We start from the raw sequence: 15,707 nt of genomic DNA, 5'->3' as shown, positions 1-15,707 counted from the left end.
AAATACAGTGAAGAGTTTGTATGACCATTAGGTGAATTTCTCCATGGTTCTCACAGTTTGAACGTTTAATGATACACTCAAGAAAGAAAAATAAAAATCAGTGGAATCAAGTATTCTAACTTATAATTTAATTAAAAAAAAACATATTCACAGATTTTCAAAAAGATTAGTGATTTTTTGTCTGTAAGGATTATGCTTGTTAGAAATCTTTAAAACATGAAAGAAGGAGGAACTGATAAGATTTCACTGATGTTAAAGCTATAAAATATACATTTAAAAGTTCTATCTATAAACATCCTTTGGCATAAGGATGTCTGATAAATCTGGTAAACTTCAAACTTTTTCAATTCATGTTAAATTTTGAGTCCTCCATATTTCTTTTGTACCATCAAAAAAAAAACAAACCCAAGATCTTTTAATTTCCATAAAGTAAACACAATAAAAGGCAGCTTGCAGTTTACCATGTAGTGTAGAAGGAGACAGCACAATGGAAAGCATGTATCTGCTACTTCAGCTTTGTATCTGCCCTGTAACTCTGTCAAGAATGATGCCCCAGGCAAAGAGAAACATCTCAATGGATCTCAGATCTGCTTCCTGTCTTTTCCCACCTTGCTTCTTTCATCACAGTGCCAACATCCAACGCAATCTGTGTCTGTGAACTAAAATTTCCATCTAATTTAAATAATCAACCACATCTTAGCTGCAGGCTGATTGTGATCATAAATGGTATTATAGGTATTAACACATCACTCATCTTGGCCTTTTGTCCAAAATTCCAGAGAAAATTTTTAAAAATATAGTCTGATCCTCTTGCTGCTAAGGTTTGGAGAATAATTTCTGTTAAAAACAGCTACTATATGATACAAAGTCTAAATAAGGTAAGGTAAATAAGGAAATAAGGTAAAATTACTCTGCATATGGAATTTCTGGCACAGTTTTTATCTTATTCCATTCCACTGGAGAGAAAGTCAAGACTATATAGTCTCCAAACAGAATATCTATAGTTCTGTAGGCAGTGTCAAGGACACTAAAAGCTCAGATACAATTGTTTAAGGACTTCTAATGAAATTTATGGCTGGTTCAACATCTACAGGATTTGTGTGTGTTTGTGTCCATCTTCATTTTCAGAAGCACGAAAAAGCTATATATGATGGACAGAAAGGCATGAGCTTTCAGATGGTAGTTCCTTCCACTGATATCCATTTTCTATGTAAGGCAGGTGAGGAGAAAGGCCAGGGCAAGATGAGGCAAAGAGCACAATGTTTTCTAAACTTCACTTTCTAAAATTAAGAAAGGAGAGCAGAAAAAAAACTGGTTCTATTCTGATTTGGGCATACAAATTTAGCAGAAGTTTCCTCTTGGCTCCTTGCAACAATACTGATTGTCAGAGAGCAGGCAACAGAAACTGCTTTTGTGAAACCAGAGCAGGTACAGTAGTTAGCTGATTTAAAGCTTGATCAGGCTGGTGGTCATGAACATCCATAAAACCAGTCAGAATTACCAGCTGACTTCAAGACTGTCTGTAACGCAATTGGTATGAACCACTGGTAAAAGCTTTCTTGATTGCTTTACAGTCCACACTGGGATGTGTACTATGGTGGCTACATTGCTACTATAAACCAGACCAAGGTACACTGTACTACGCTATTACCACAACTTCTACTGCAACAAAGGCTGCAAAAGGCCTTGACCTCTTGGCTGAATTTTGTTAAGACAAAAGGCAAATTCCTGTGATTTCTGTTGTATGGAAAGCTTTTAACGATGGTCAAATGAGAAAGGAGAAACATACAGCAAACGAATAATGAAATACAACCAAAAGCTGAAAGGAAAAAGGCATGGATATCCAACAGTGTCAGAGATTTAGTAAATTATTCAAAACAGAAGCGAAATCTGTTAGGCAAAGAACTGGAGGTAGCACAATCTATGTGATGTTACTAACTACAGTGCGTTTCAGAAATCCAAAATAATGCTATCTATGTTCTATTTTCTTCTTATCTGGCAAAACCACATTTGAAAATAATTACATATTCACAGTAACATATATTACCATTTTTACACAATTGAAAAGTCTGATGACTACCATATGCCTTTGCACAGTCCAGTTCTCGGATTTTACCCGGCAATATACATAACTGCCATTTGGAGGTGCAGATAGGCTGATCCTGCACATTCATACTGTCAGTGCCACGGAAAATGCATGCACACTCAACAGTGCCAAAAAATGGGGGCTTAACCCATAAGTTTTCTCAGGAATTAGATTCTCAGGAATTGAGTATGCTTAACACAAACCGACAAAATTGGGTTTCCTGCAAAAAGTAATTATGGCTGCCATTTTCTCTTAAAAACCAGGGACCTCTCTTATTATGTTACAGCCTAGAGATTAGGTTACATTAATCCAAGGATTGGGAGATTGAGCCTGAACTCCCTCTTTTGCCAGAGGCAATGTAAATCTACATTACTGACTACAGGGAAGATAGACCAAAAAACACTACTTTGCAGAGGGATTGTAATTTATTAAACCTCTTTAACTTGATCAAATTCATCACACACTCAATGTCCATCAGTGAAATTGCAATGGAATGCTTACTGGTGTACTTAACATAATGTGAATGTGTTTTACTGCTTCTGCACTACATAATTTCTCATTCTGTCCTCACACAGAGCTTTGAGTAAATAGTCAGCATTTTGGAAGACTAGGCTGAAAAATAATGTATGGAAAAACACGTAAAAAAAAACCTCTATTTACCCATAAATAACTCCAGCTAATTTTACAGCCATTATGTTGTCCATAAGTAAGTATAGAAATGCAAAAACGTGCACTCATCTGTTTTATCAAACTTCTTTTTTTTAAAAAAAAAAACATGGGTAAGAAGAAGAAAAAAGAAAATAAACTAAGAAAGGGTGTTCAAGGCTCAATGTATTTTCAGTAAGACATCATTTATCTTCATTAAATGTATGCTGGAGTTAGCAGAAATGTCTTAGCTGTTTTCTGATGAACCAAGACTATGAAGATATCTAGCCAGTCATTGCCAGCGGCCAGAACCAGGAACAGAAAAGAAAATAAGGAAATAACATTAAGCAGGAAAAAAGTGAGATGAAGTGGCCTTGAGACTGATTTTTGACCTTTTGCTAACAAAACAAACAAACACTATACAGGATGACATTAAACTCCACTAACATCTGTGACATAAAGCAGTGCCTCACAGTCACTAAAATATTGAATTGCTAGAGAATGAGGAGATATGTCTGGGAAGTATCACTCCATATCGGGCTCATCTCTTCTATTCCTTGCTGGAAATGTACTACTGTTTACATCAGGTACAGAACGTTAGGCTAGATAGATCTTTCATCTGTTCCAGTATAGAATTTGTGTTCTTTCATAATAGCTTAGTTAATTTAGTGAAGGGAAGACATATATATTGATTGGTTTTGTCAGACAGAAGTTGTACGGTTTCCTACTGACTGACAACAAACTTTTCTTACTAGTGAAAATCAATAGCACAAGGGGTTTAGATGAGAAATGTAGATGATGGTATATATGTATGAAATGGTACCCAATCGGTATTAACAACATTTTTTCTTCAGCTATAAATGACATATAGCAGCCTCTGAAAATTTAAGCAAAGACACAATTCAGGCCAGAGTATGGCCCACAATGTTGATGTTTTGTGTCTCTAAATAGCATAAGGAGTCTCATGTTCATAAGAGCCACCTAATATAGATTGATTAATAATATTTGGGGTTTTCTCAATCTTTTTTAAACAAAGTTTTAGCTAAATCTTGCATGGGAAGGGAGGAAGATTTCAGTTTGGGGTGTGTGAATTTGTTGGTTTTCCTCTGAAAATCATTAGAACTGATGAACCTGAAAAAAGTTGCACCTAAAAGTGGTTCTAGTTTGGCCACAACCTATTATTGCATTGCTTAATAACAGGTTGTGGCCAAATAATCAAATAGTTACTAAGCTAAAATACTTAAAAAAGCAAACCAAACCAAAAAAACAAACCTTGCAAAGCAAACAACAACAACAACAAAAAAAGCAGATAGACAATGAGACTGTTGGTATGAAAAAGAAATATTCTTTGAATAATCAATACAACAATGTGAAAGATGCTATTATGCAAGATATAAAACTATATTAATAATACATCTCTGTAATGGGTTGACCCTGGCTGGACACCAGATGGCCAACAAAGCTGCTTTATCCCTCCCCCCCCAGCTGGACAGGGGAGAGAAAATGTACAAGGCTCATGAATCCAGATAAGGACAGGGAGATCCCTTGCCCATGATGGTAACTGGTGAAATAGACTCAACTTGGGGAAAAGTAATTTAATTTATTACCAATTTAATCAGAGTAGGGTAATGAGAAATAAAACCCCCTTCCCCCCACCCCTCATTCTTCCTGGGTTTAATTTTACTCCTGATTTACGCTACATCCTCCCCTCCCATCAGTACAGGGGGGGAGGAAATGGTGGTCATGGTCAGTTCATCATGTTTTCTCTGCTGCTTCTTCCTCCTCAGGGGAGAGCTCATTACAGTCTTCCCCTGCTCTAGCATGGTATCCCTCCCATGGCAGACAAACACTGCCAGCAAATCTGCTCCAGCATGAGCTCCTCTCTCCACAGGGCCACATGTCCTGCCAGGACCTGCTCCAGCATGGGCTTCCCATCGGATCACAGCTTCCTTCAGGCATCTCCTTGCCTTGGCATGGGGACCTCCATGGGCTTCAGGTGAATATCTGTTCCACCATGGACCTCCATGGGCTGCACAGGGACAGCCTGCCTCACCATGGGCTGCACCATGGGCTGCAGGGGAATCTCTACTTTGGCACCTGGAGGACCTCCTCCCCTCCTTCCTCACTGACCTATGTGTCTGCAGAGTTTTTGCTCTCATATATTCTCACTCCTTTCTCTTGGCTTTTGTTGCAGAGGCTTTCTTTTCCCCCTGTCTTACCTATGCTATCCCAGAGGCACTACCACTGTCACTGATGGGCTCAGCCTTGGCCAGTGGTGGGTTTGTCTTGGATCCACCTGGCATTGGCTCTGTTGGACACAGGTGAAGCTTCTGGCAGCTTCTCACAGAAGCCAGCCCTACAGCCGTCTGCTACCAAAATCTTGCCATACAAAACCAATACAATATGTTTAACAAAATTTATGCTATTTAATACGAGATAAGAGTGTTAGGCTAAAACCATGTCACTTTACTATGCCCGAATGCTACCCTGCCTAAGAGCTACAGTGTGACACTGTCAGACAGTAATCTAAATCCATTCCCTAAATCCCACAAATATACAATTAAAAAAAGTGTTGCCTATGATCCACACCAGGTAATATATTTCCCATCTCACTCTTAGTTCCTTAGAAGAGAAAATCCTGAGACATAGTTATCTGATGTTTGTCCAAACCTTTGGAACCGTTAGACAATGGGGTCACGGCAGTGTGAGGTTCAGCGCTCCTGGTGAGCAGCTCCATTGCTGGACAGTTCCCCAGCCTGGCTAGAAACAGCACTGCCGGGAGAGATTTACTGAGCCACTAGTGCTGCCCAGACATTTTGCCATTTCACCTTTCGCCATTTCACCTTTCATATGCATTCTATCTTAAATAATTAATAGATACAGTTATAGTCTTTTCCTTATTGAGGAGAATAAACAAAAGAACAAAAGAACAAACAAAAAACAAAGAAAAAAACAACCAAACAAAAAAAACAAACCCCAAAAAAACCCACCAAACCAAATACTTGACCTTTATCTACTTTTGTAGAGCAGGAAGGAACCACTGAATCTCCTCAGCAATTCACGACGAGTTGTAATGTGAATGAAATGCACTATCTACAGGCAACCTCTGTGTCTTCTTTCATGTTTATTTTTGGTAAAAGTTACTATTTTCATGTGTCAGCAAGGTATTATATCTTCTCTATCTCTGATAGTTTTCTGAGCTTCTTGCAAGGAGACAAAAGTTTGCTACATAATTTCTCAAATGGCAGAAATCTGAATTATGAACTTACAAGAGAGTCTAAAATTACCGGCAGTTGTGACTGAATGAAATATATATTTTAGTGTTTTTCAAATTTAAATTGATGTGTGGTCCTGAAACAGTCCTACAAGTCAACTGACAGATTGGAGACATGGAATTGACTGTAAAATCAACATTTCAGTGCAGTTTCAGTAAATGCTAAGAAGAATATTTTCAGAAAGGTGCAAATACATACATATGTGCTCACAGAGAAATTATATATAGGCATTTTAAAGATGCCATTGTAAATTTCAATTAAAAAACTAGCTGAATGATGAAATCTGACAAAGATTACTTTTACATGTTCTGTGATTAAACACAATGCTTATATGCTTATGTATGAATAGCCACATGGAAATAAATATATAGAGAGATGGATATATTAATCTTTCTGTCTATGTAGAGACTGACAATTATATAATAATACTTAAAAGAAAGTCAGAGGATAAAAATGCAGTATTCCAGTACCATGCTGTTTAACTTGCTAGTATATAGCTTAATGGAAAACAGTGCAAGCAGATTGCTATAAGCATTCCTCTAAAATCCTTTTTCTTAAATCTAGGCTCTAGCTTTCATAATTTGTTTACTAAAATGTTATGTTTAAGATTTAAAATTATCTTGGCATCTTTTCTGTGTTGTGTCTTCACTTACAAGGTTATTTTTACATACCTTTATCCTGAGGAACACTTGTTATAATCTGTCTGCATATACATTAAGCTAAATAATTTACCACCTAACAGTTTGTTTTCTGAACTTTTATAAGGAAAAGGACAAATATCCATCATGAGGAATGCAAAGCACTCCCTCACAAGACCAAAGCAACAGTGCATGAAATTGAACTCAAAAAGAGCCTCCATTCTGTGTGACTTCTTGGCTGACACAATTTAGATATTTATAGCTTTATGAATATGCCACTGGAGAAGAACTTGGAGGTTTTTCTAGCCAGGAAGGATTAATGAACATGTGCACCTGGTAATTACAGCACTCCATCTTTCTCAAAGCCCTCACATTGCCTCAATGGCAGAAACTGTAATGAAAAACCATTGAAAATATCAATCTGCAATTCCGCAAGTCATTTAAATATTAAAATGTATAATCTCTTTTCATACCTTCTATGAACTATGCTAACAGTGATATGCAAAAAACATCATGCATAGATATTTTCCGCTTCATGTTATTACCTGGCATACCTTATTTAAAATGTAAAACTCATCTGAGATGAATTCAGGTTTTAACTTGCTCTAGTCTCAGAATGTGCAAGGGAATGACTGTCAAATACTTCCTTAAGGAACAGCAGAAAGAAATAACAGCCTGGGTTACCACATGCAATTCTAACAAGACATAAATTCCACAGTATGTTTCAAAAGAAAAAGTTTATTAGAAAATAAATGTTTAACGTGTTGGGGGGGGGGGGGAAACCAACAACATTTTGTACTTTTTTTTTTCATAAAAGGGTTTTCAGAGTTATCGTCAGGTGGAAACTTTTAAGAAGTATGCATACTACCACAAACGTTTATCTAATATGCATGCTACTAGAAACCTACAGGAGTGGGGGTGCTTTTTGTTTGTTAAACACTACCTAGATTAACTTGGGAAACACTATGCAGTTCATATTGGATTTTGAGATTAAAAAATACTGGAAACACAGAAAACCCACTTCATCCTCAAATTAGTAAAAATTCAGTCTATGAGCATCAATATTAGAATTTTCTTGCGTTATTCTGACATTCAATATACCATTAACCTGAAGCAGATAGATACGTAAATAGATGAAGCAGACCACCCAAAAGTAAAAACAGCATTACTAATACAGGTTATTTTAAGCTATAAGCCTGAACTGCCTTACAACTGAAATTAATTTTAAAAACAACATATTAGTGATGCACTTAGCTATTACAACACTTGAATGGGAAGTTAATCATAACCTGAATGCACAGACATCTATATGGCTCTAAAAGCAGTCCTTTGAAAGATATTTAAGCACAGTATGAGATCTGAGCATTAAAAATGGCCTTTTATTGTCAACACATAGTGCTCCTTGGCGGGTTATTGAAAAAGAAAAGACTCCAATAGAGATAAGCGTGCACGAAACGCTCTGTCTGGAGTATTCAACCAAACTGACTGCAGTAAGGGGACTCAAAAAGCAGCAAGACAAGAGATGTTCAAAGCACCTTGCAGCTTTGGGCTGCTAGCCTCTACTGCTGTTTTTAATACAGTTAGGTTTAACTTGGGAAAGAATAAATAATTGACAAGAGATATTTTCCAAAAGCTTTGATCACCACACCGTTTGTCACAAGCTCTGAACTAGTCATTGTAATAACACTTAATCTGGGGCTTCTTATTTCAAGTACAAAAGCATCCCCTCCCACCTATTGCTCAGACTCCTGCATCAGGAGACTCAAGATGCAGCCTGCATAGAACCGACAGCGGCGTTCTCCGCCGCCAAATTCCTCCTCCAGCACGCCGGTTTTTGCTTCCTTACCTTTAAAAGGCTGTCCAAAACCTGCCGAGTTCCCCCCGAGGGTTTTAGTTCAGAGCATCCAGCAGTGCATCCACACAAAGCTTTGCCATTGCGAGTGTGAAAAGAAAGAGCTGCCGGGATGCTGGATGGCACATCAGCCAACTTTGTGTGTATCCGCGGCTCCCTGGAAAAGCTGGGCTGAAATCCCCCTTGCTTGCGGATTGGATTCAACAGCACACAATCACAGTGGGAGTGACCAAAGATTTCAAAGGGAAAAGAGCAGGGGCATAAGAGAGAAAAGGAAAATTCTTGCCCGGATTGGATAAACCTTGCCTGTGAAATGTAAACTGGTTCTCTGAGTGACAACTACTTGCAAAACTACTGTCATGTTTAGATTGCACCATGTACCACAGCAGACCATCAGTTTAGCAGCTGATATTTCAATTCAAAACATGTTAACTATTTGCATTACTAATATATTATGGAATAACACAAGCATTTCAGCCTTCCTGTTATAACCATGTGAAGAAAATTTAATATGTAAATAAAATTAAGTATAGATCTAGCTAGGCTTCAATTTTACTAATTTTCTTTGGATTACATTTGTACTAGTTTACTTAAATTAACTAAAAAAAGATTCCTTCGCTGTTACATACAGATAGTGATGTTCCCATATAACAGTGTAGACCGTTTCACGTGCATTACTTATTGAGTCCTTGTAGAAAATCTCCATTTAACACCAAGTCCTGGCTTTACACGTTTCATGCCATATTCAGCCTAGAATGAATCAGAATTTGTTGAGGCACTACTGGGCACATTACACCATGATAAGGCTTTAAATACTCTACAGCGGAACTCTGCTTACACTATTTTCATGAATCTTGTCTGAAATGGAATATTTTTATCTGTTATAGCTAGTGCTGTACATGATATACAATATCAAGCTTAATTTATGTATCTATTATGGTCAGTTTTTTCCATTAATTTGGCCATTGTAATTTTAAGAGTGATGCTGAAGAATACCTGTGTTTTTTTGTTTTTTTTTTTTCTCAAACCCTAGTAGTGTACAGATTTATTTCTGCTTGCTGACAACGAAAATACCATTTTCTAGTGGCTCTACTGTTTGGCACTGGAACAGCAATATGAGGTTAGAAGCAGAAGTAAAAGTGCCAGGATGATAAGAGGCCAGATGTGCCATAGAGGTGATGACCTCATTTGGCAAGAAATGCACTTTGGATATATAGTTTAAATAATACGATTTATTTCAAGCAGTACCTATATTTAGTGAGGTTGGGTGAGGAGGAACACCTCTTATCACCTCCAAAGCCTTAGACTCCATAATAAGACACATAACAAAGGCCAAGCACAGAAAAAGGACCACCAAAGTAGAAGGAATGGCAACTTTCACAACTTTATATCTATTCAGTGTATTTTTTTTTCTTCTTCACAAACATTTTATCTGTCTAAATGATAAGGAATTCACATTCCAAATTTCATTGTCAGTTATGAGGCATTAAATTGGCCTGTATAGGTTTTTTGGCTTCTATTGACCTCATCAAACAGCTGTGATTTCTAAGCAATCAGTCTCTAATGAGTTTAGAAACAATAAACAGAAGTTAAAATACCATGTGTATTTCATTTATCTTAAAAAAAAAAAAACAACAAACCTCTCTTAAATGTACATTTTGAAAAATTTAAGTTTAATACACACAAAATGGTCTTTGGTTTTGCATTTTTTGCTAATGCATGGAGGAATCATCCTCTAGAGACTGAAAAGGAAAAACAATACTTATGCTCTGCCTCTGTCTTTTTAATGTAGTTAGTGCCTTATCAGCACTTAAACACAATCCTGTGAACAGCTCTGGAAAACTAGCTGGTATGCTCAAATACTTTAGCTCTCTTTCAGTCTTGTCTCATTTTATTGTGGCATAATGCAAACATCTGTAACGTACTGAAAACTATATTGCAAATTTTAAAAACAGGTGAAATCTGTGCACCTAGTGAAAGGAACACCTCAGAGAAATACCTGAAATGCACAAGGTAGCTATAAATCAGGGGAAAAATAATTTGCTATACACCTATCATAATTAAACACCTTTAAAGCTTACAATATCGATAGATTCTTTTTTCTTAAAGAAGTAGACTTTTGTCAGTACTTGTTAATGTCAATTAAGACTACAAAAATAAAAAAAAGTTATTATAGTAAATACTTGTATGTATTAATTGACAATTAGAATACAGGCTCATTGAAAGGGTTGTGAACAGAAGATAATTACCAGCTGCAAGTTCAGTGATTAAAGTATTTATCTTTTAAGGGATGTTTGTCCATCATCTTTCCTGTTCACAAAACCCACTGAAATCAAACAAGCCCAACAGTTTAAATGGTTTGTTTGCTTATGTTTCATGACTCTTTAAGTAAGCAGGAATCTAGATAACCTCTTGGCAAAGAATTTATTATGCAGCTCTTGTAGTACAACAGTACTATTCCAGGAGGCATATTGCACATACATTTCTTACTAGTCATGTGCACTTAGCAGTCCATTTTGTGTCCTATGCAAAAATATTGCATTCACATCATAAATACGCATTCGTAGCTCCTTTTGACTGTAGCATAGAAGGACAGAATGTAAAGCAACTTCCTTGCAAAAAGATTCACACACTTATCCCAATTTTGGTTTACGCCATATCCTAACATAGCCTTACTTTCATCACTGACATATTGCAGCCTTTCAGCAGAGGATAAAAGCTAACACATCCACAACTCCCCAGTCAAACACAGCTCTTTAACAAAGCCAAAGAACCAGACCCTGAAGGGAAAAAAATAAATAAAAAATCACTAAACTGACCCTGTTGATTGCAGCTATCAGGAAGTTACACAGAGATAAAATGGTTTCTAAATTGTCTAAGCTTAAGTATGTGGAGAACAAAACACTGATTTAGCAATGAATAGGAATTAAACAGAGACACATGGCTGTGTCTTCCACAAACTCTCCTACAACAGACAAGTGCCTGCGTACCTAAACAGATGTAGATAATCCACAGCAAATTCTAGCTAATGTAGAAAACATCTTATTTGGATGTGAGAAAAAGCATACATCAGTGTAGAAGGTCCATATCAGAGAGCTTTGGGGCCAGCCAACTCCCATAAATTTCCTCAGTGCTCTCAGATCATTTCGAGTAATTCTGCGATGAATGCACTGATTACTGACACTTCTGTTTGTGACCATGTTGGAGATTATATTTTGCATGTCAGCACAAGTCTGTAATGCAATGTGTACCAAAAGCAGAAGAATTCAAAAAATCTAGGAAAAATAGTGCTTTAAGTTAGAGGCAGTAAATGTCACTAAGTGAGGCTGCCAGACCTATCAGCTTTGAAAATTTTTATCCTCTGTCCTGATAAACCTGACAAATTTTGCTCAGGCAGATCTCGTAATAGGAATGCAGAAGAAAAAATAATTTCAACACTATTGAAAGGACTGTATCTCAAAGACAGCATTCATTCTTTGCAAAACCAGCACAGAAGTACAAGGCAGACAGAAGGGGCACTTCATAGGTATTATATTCATCTAGGTTATTTGCAGGACATATTTAAGACCTCAGACACAGATGAGTAGATATGATCCTTAAAGGCTCCTCTCTAATTCTCTATTCTTACTGCTAAAAATACTACCATTTTGGCTATAAAGTGCTCTTGTCATTACTTAAGTTGGCCAGAGGTTCTTGAAAATAGAAATTCAGGAGATCAGATACAAGATTTTATATATGAATACGTTTTTAGAAGGCGACTTATTAGAAGACAGTAATAAGAACATGACAATAATTGCTTTATTCTTACCATACAACAAATATAAAAAAGCTTCATTTTTATTTTCAAATTATAATTTTCATTAATATATTTGAAAGAAAAATGTCAATAACAGTTTTGCTGCTTAGTATTTTTAGACCAATTGCCATATGTGTTGAAGAAAATTACAAAGTGCATTCTAGGAAGGTTGTCAGCTACATTAAACACTCTTAATAGTTTCAGCAGCTCTAATATATAAACTTACATATATAATCTTAACACTGAAAAGTGCATTTTAAAACTAATATTTGATTCTGCTCCTTCTGCATTTCTTGTGATTCCACCCAAGATGAAATTTAGCATGAGAAATTGTTCTGTTATGAAATAGAGCATCACTTAGTGCGCACACCAGTTAGAAAGATGAAATTATTCCACTTCAAAGAAATGCATGTCCTATTTAGACTTGTATTTTATCACATTGGGCTTGGATCTTAAATATTCATTTTGTTTATGTGTTATTTCACTGACTTATTCTCTCATTAATTTACTCCTATAGTAATGTGATCATCTTCAATGGATGTATTTAAGCTGTTATATACACCTTACCTTTTTGTGCTGCACCAAATTACTCCATCAAAATAGTTAATTAAGAAAGAATATCAAATTTCTCTTAATCTCACACTAAAGCATAATTTTTCCTTGAAAAAAATGCAACTTAATTATGAAAATGAATCCATGAACTATATGAGGACATGGATAATACTAGAGATGAGCATAGCAAATGAAAAGTCGACACAGCATTCATGTTCAATTTAATCCATCAAAAGTGAAGCAAGATTGTGTCTAGAGAGTTCACTGGTCATATCATCTGAGAGATATGTATTACTCTAATGAGTGTCAAGAAGAACATAAAATGAGACATATCAGATTTGCTACTTAATGGTTTCTAAGGTATGTTTATTCTTTGTATTCATTTTGGTGTCTCAATTACAAAGGCAGTGTAGTACAAAGTGGCTCAGGACCTCTGAAATTTTTCTGCTTTTCAACAAGATTATTTTGCTGAGACTTAGGGCACAATCAGTTAGTCTGCTTATTCATGATTTTCAAAGACTCTAAAGGAGTTAAGTTCTCTTATCTCAGTGGAACTGATGATCTTTCAGCCTCTTGCTTCCTCAGATGACTGAAAACCCTATGTCCTTTCCCTGAGTATCTATCTTTTGAAGAAAACATAAAATTTACTTATCTGGAGTTTCCAATGTGAAAAATGTGCACACATAGCTGAAAGATGATGGAGATGTGAACATGATCATAGGGAAACATGGGCTTAGATTCAGGAATAAGGCAGCAATGATTCAACAGCCTCCTAGCAGAATGTACAATTATCTAAAAAAAAATCATCTGCTTTTCTTTCACAGAAAAATTGAGTGGACTATAAGGCTTTCTCTTCTATTAAATACAGCGCCATTCAAATTATACTGAAGGCAACATCCACCACCTCCCCCCACACACACACTTTTTTCCCCTGGTTTCTTTCTTCTAGCTCTCTTTTGACTCAGTCACCATCAACAAGATAGAAAAAGCAGCTACCAGAACTCCATGTTTTCAGGAGCAGAAAGTACTATCATGTTTTATTTGTGCCATAGCTGTGGCAAGTGTGACAAGCTGGAACATTACTAGGATAGGGCACCAGTGAAAACTGATATTCCATATCACAAAACAAAAAACTGTTACACAAAAGACAAGCCATGCTTAACAACTCTCTTTTCTGTTCTCAGTCTACCTAACTTACAAATTGATGATAGAGAATTCCAGGCATGGCTAATGCAAACTACTTTTTAATTACTTGAAAGTGTCTGTGATTGACAACAGCTTAATCTATCAATTAAAAAAAACACTATTAACACTTCTGCTAAAGTGTCTGTTCAATTCAATACAGATTTCTTACAGTTTCTGTATTTGGAATCTTTGTTGCCTTCTCCTAGTGAAATAAACTTCAGTTACTTTTTCTGTTTATTTTTTTTGTTTTGTTTTGTTAAAAAAAAATCCAGAAATTTATTAATTATTTGTTTTGTGATTATATGTCTTTATCACTTGTAAAAGCTTGGAATTGGGACTGAGAATATATATATATAAAATAAATAAAATAATCATGTTAGTATTAGGAAGGTGAAGAAAAAGAGATAGCATCTCAATTGAATAAATTAATTGTAACAGGCTTGAACAGAAATCATCATAGGGATAGAATACTTCCACAATTTGGCTAGACAATACAGTTGCAGATTTTATTTACAGACAGTTTTATCCTTCTTAGAAAAGCTGCAAAAGAGTCATTGAGCATCTTCAGTGTCAAAAGTAAATGTGACATTGTTTTGCTTATACTACAATGTCAGAAAATGATACATCACAGGTAAAAATTTATTATTGTGAATAAAACTTTATATGGTATTTGCATTTTGAAAGCAATATAGAAACATTAACTCCTTAATCCTCAAGATACTCTAGGAAGATTGTTAAGTACAATGCAGTAGAACGGATCATGGAAATGAAAAAAAGAGAAAATTAAATTCACAGTTACAGAAAAAGCCTACATAAAAAATGAATTAGATAAAACCTTTTTCCCTGTTTCTTATGTATATGCAGTCCATAAGGACATACTGAAAAATTTCCATTTGTTCAAAACAAAAGAAGAAAATGGATGGCTACATAAATTCCAAATGGCTTGGGATCTGCTATTACTGAAACTTCAGTCATTTACATGTAAAAGTAAGGGCACCAATGAAGACCATAAAATGAAATTTAAAATTGACTGAAGATTCAGATGAAGGTATATGTTTTGTTAGACTGAGACATTGCTACTTCCTACCTTTCCTAATGTCTTGGGCAGACACACCTAGTAAGGGTCATGAGACATCTCGGAAGATATAGCAGTACTAGTATCTTACCCCACTTCACCCCATCCTCACTCCCCACCCCCAGTTTAAGAAATACAGCTGTTTTCTTAATTCTGCCTTGGTTTCAATAGTAGGGGAGGGCTAGTCATGGTATTCCAGATCTATTTTACTCTAACTTTTCCACTGTCCTAGACAATGGGCGCCTTCCATTTTCCTAATGTCTTAGGTAAAATTAACACCAACGCATAAATACCTTGGTTATCCTCCCCTAGGATTTCCCCTTAAAATATTGTTTGGTATTTAAGACTACTAACACTATACTACTGACTAGGAAATCTTTATCTTCCACCATCCACCTCCAATCCATCCTTATCCAGACCAGTAACTGCATACCTTAAAAACAATTACTTATGCCTTTGTTGCCCTAGCACACTCTATTCCTAGCTAAATTGTGAAGATAATTCAGATGTAGGTAATCCAAAGTTTGTGGGAAAAGTAGCTATGGGATTTATTTAATATCTAACTTCTCACATCTACAGCACAGATCTCTGTATCTAAGATAG

At 36.0% G+C, this 15,707-nt stretch overlaps 1 protein-coding gene across 17 annotated transcripts in view; it reads right to left on the bottom strand.

The window, feature by feature from the left end:
• Window positions 1–15,707, bottom strand: part of DMD (dystrophin) — a 1,199,681-nt gene that overhangs the window by 515,448 nt on the left and 668,526 nt on the right. Inside the window, exon 1 of one of the 17 annotated variants that reach the window (XM_057411869.1) lies at window positions 8,491–8,634. The exons of the other annotated variants lie outside the window; for them this stretch is intronic. The gene's annotated coding sequence lies outside the window, so the exon portion shown is untranslated. Of the gene's footprint in view, window positions 1–8,490; window positions 8,635–15,707 lie in introns of those variants that run through there. 17 annotated transcript variants of the gene reach the window in all.

Source organism: Pezoporus wallicus, unplaced genomic scaffold, assembly GCF_028554395.1.
Source record: "Pezoporus wallicus isolate ANWC-B61680 ecotype Strahan unplaced genomic scaffold, APGP_CSIRO_Pwel_v1 contig_1438, whole genome shotgun sequence".
In the NCBI taxonomy this organism is placed as follows: domain Eukaryota; kingdom Metazoa; phylum Chordata; class Aves; order Psittaciformes; family Psittacidae; genus Pezoporus; species Pezoporus wallicus.
Note: the sequence above shows the minus strand (reverse complement) of the source record. Positions and strands in the feature narration are given on the sequence as shown.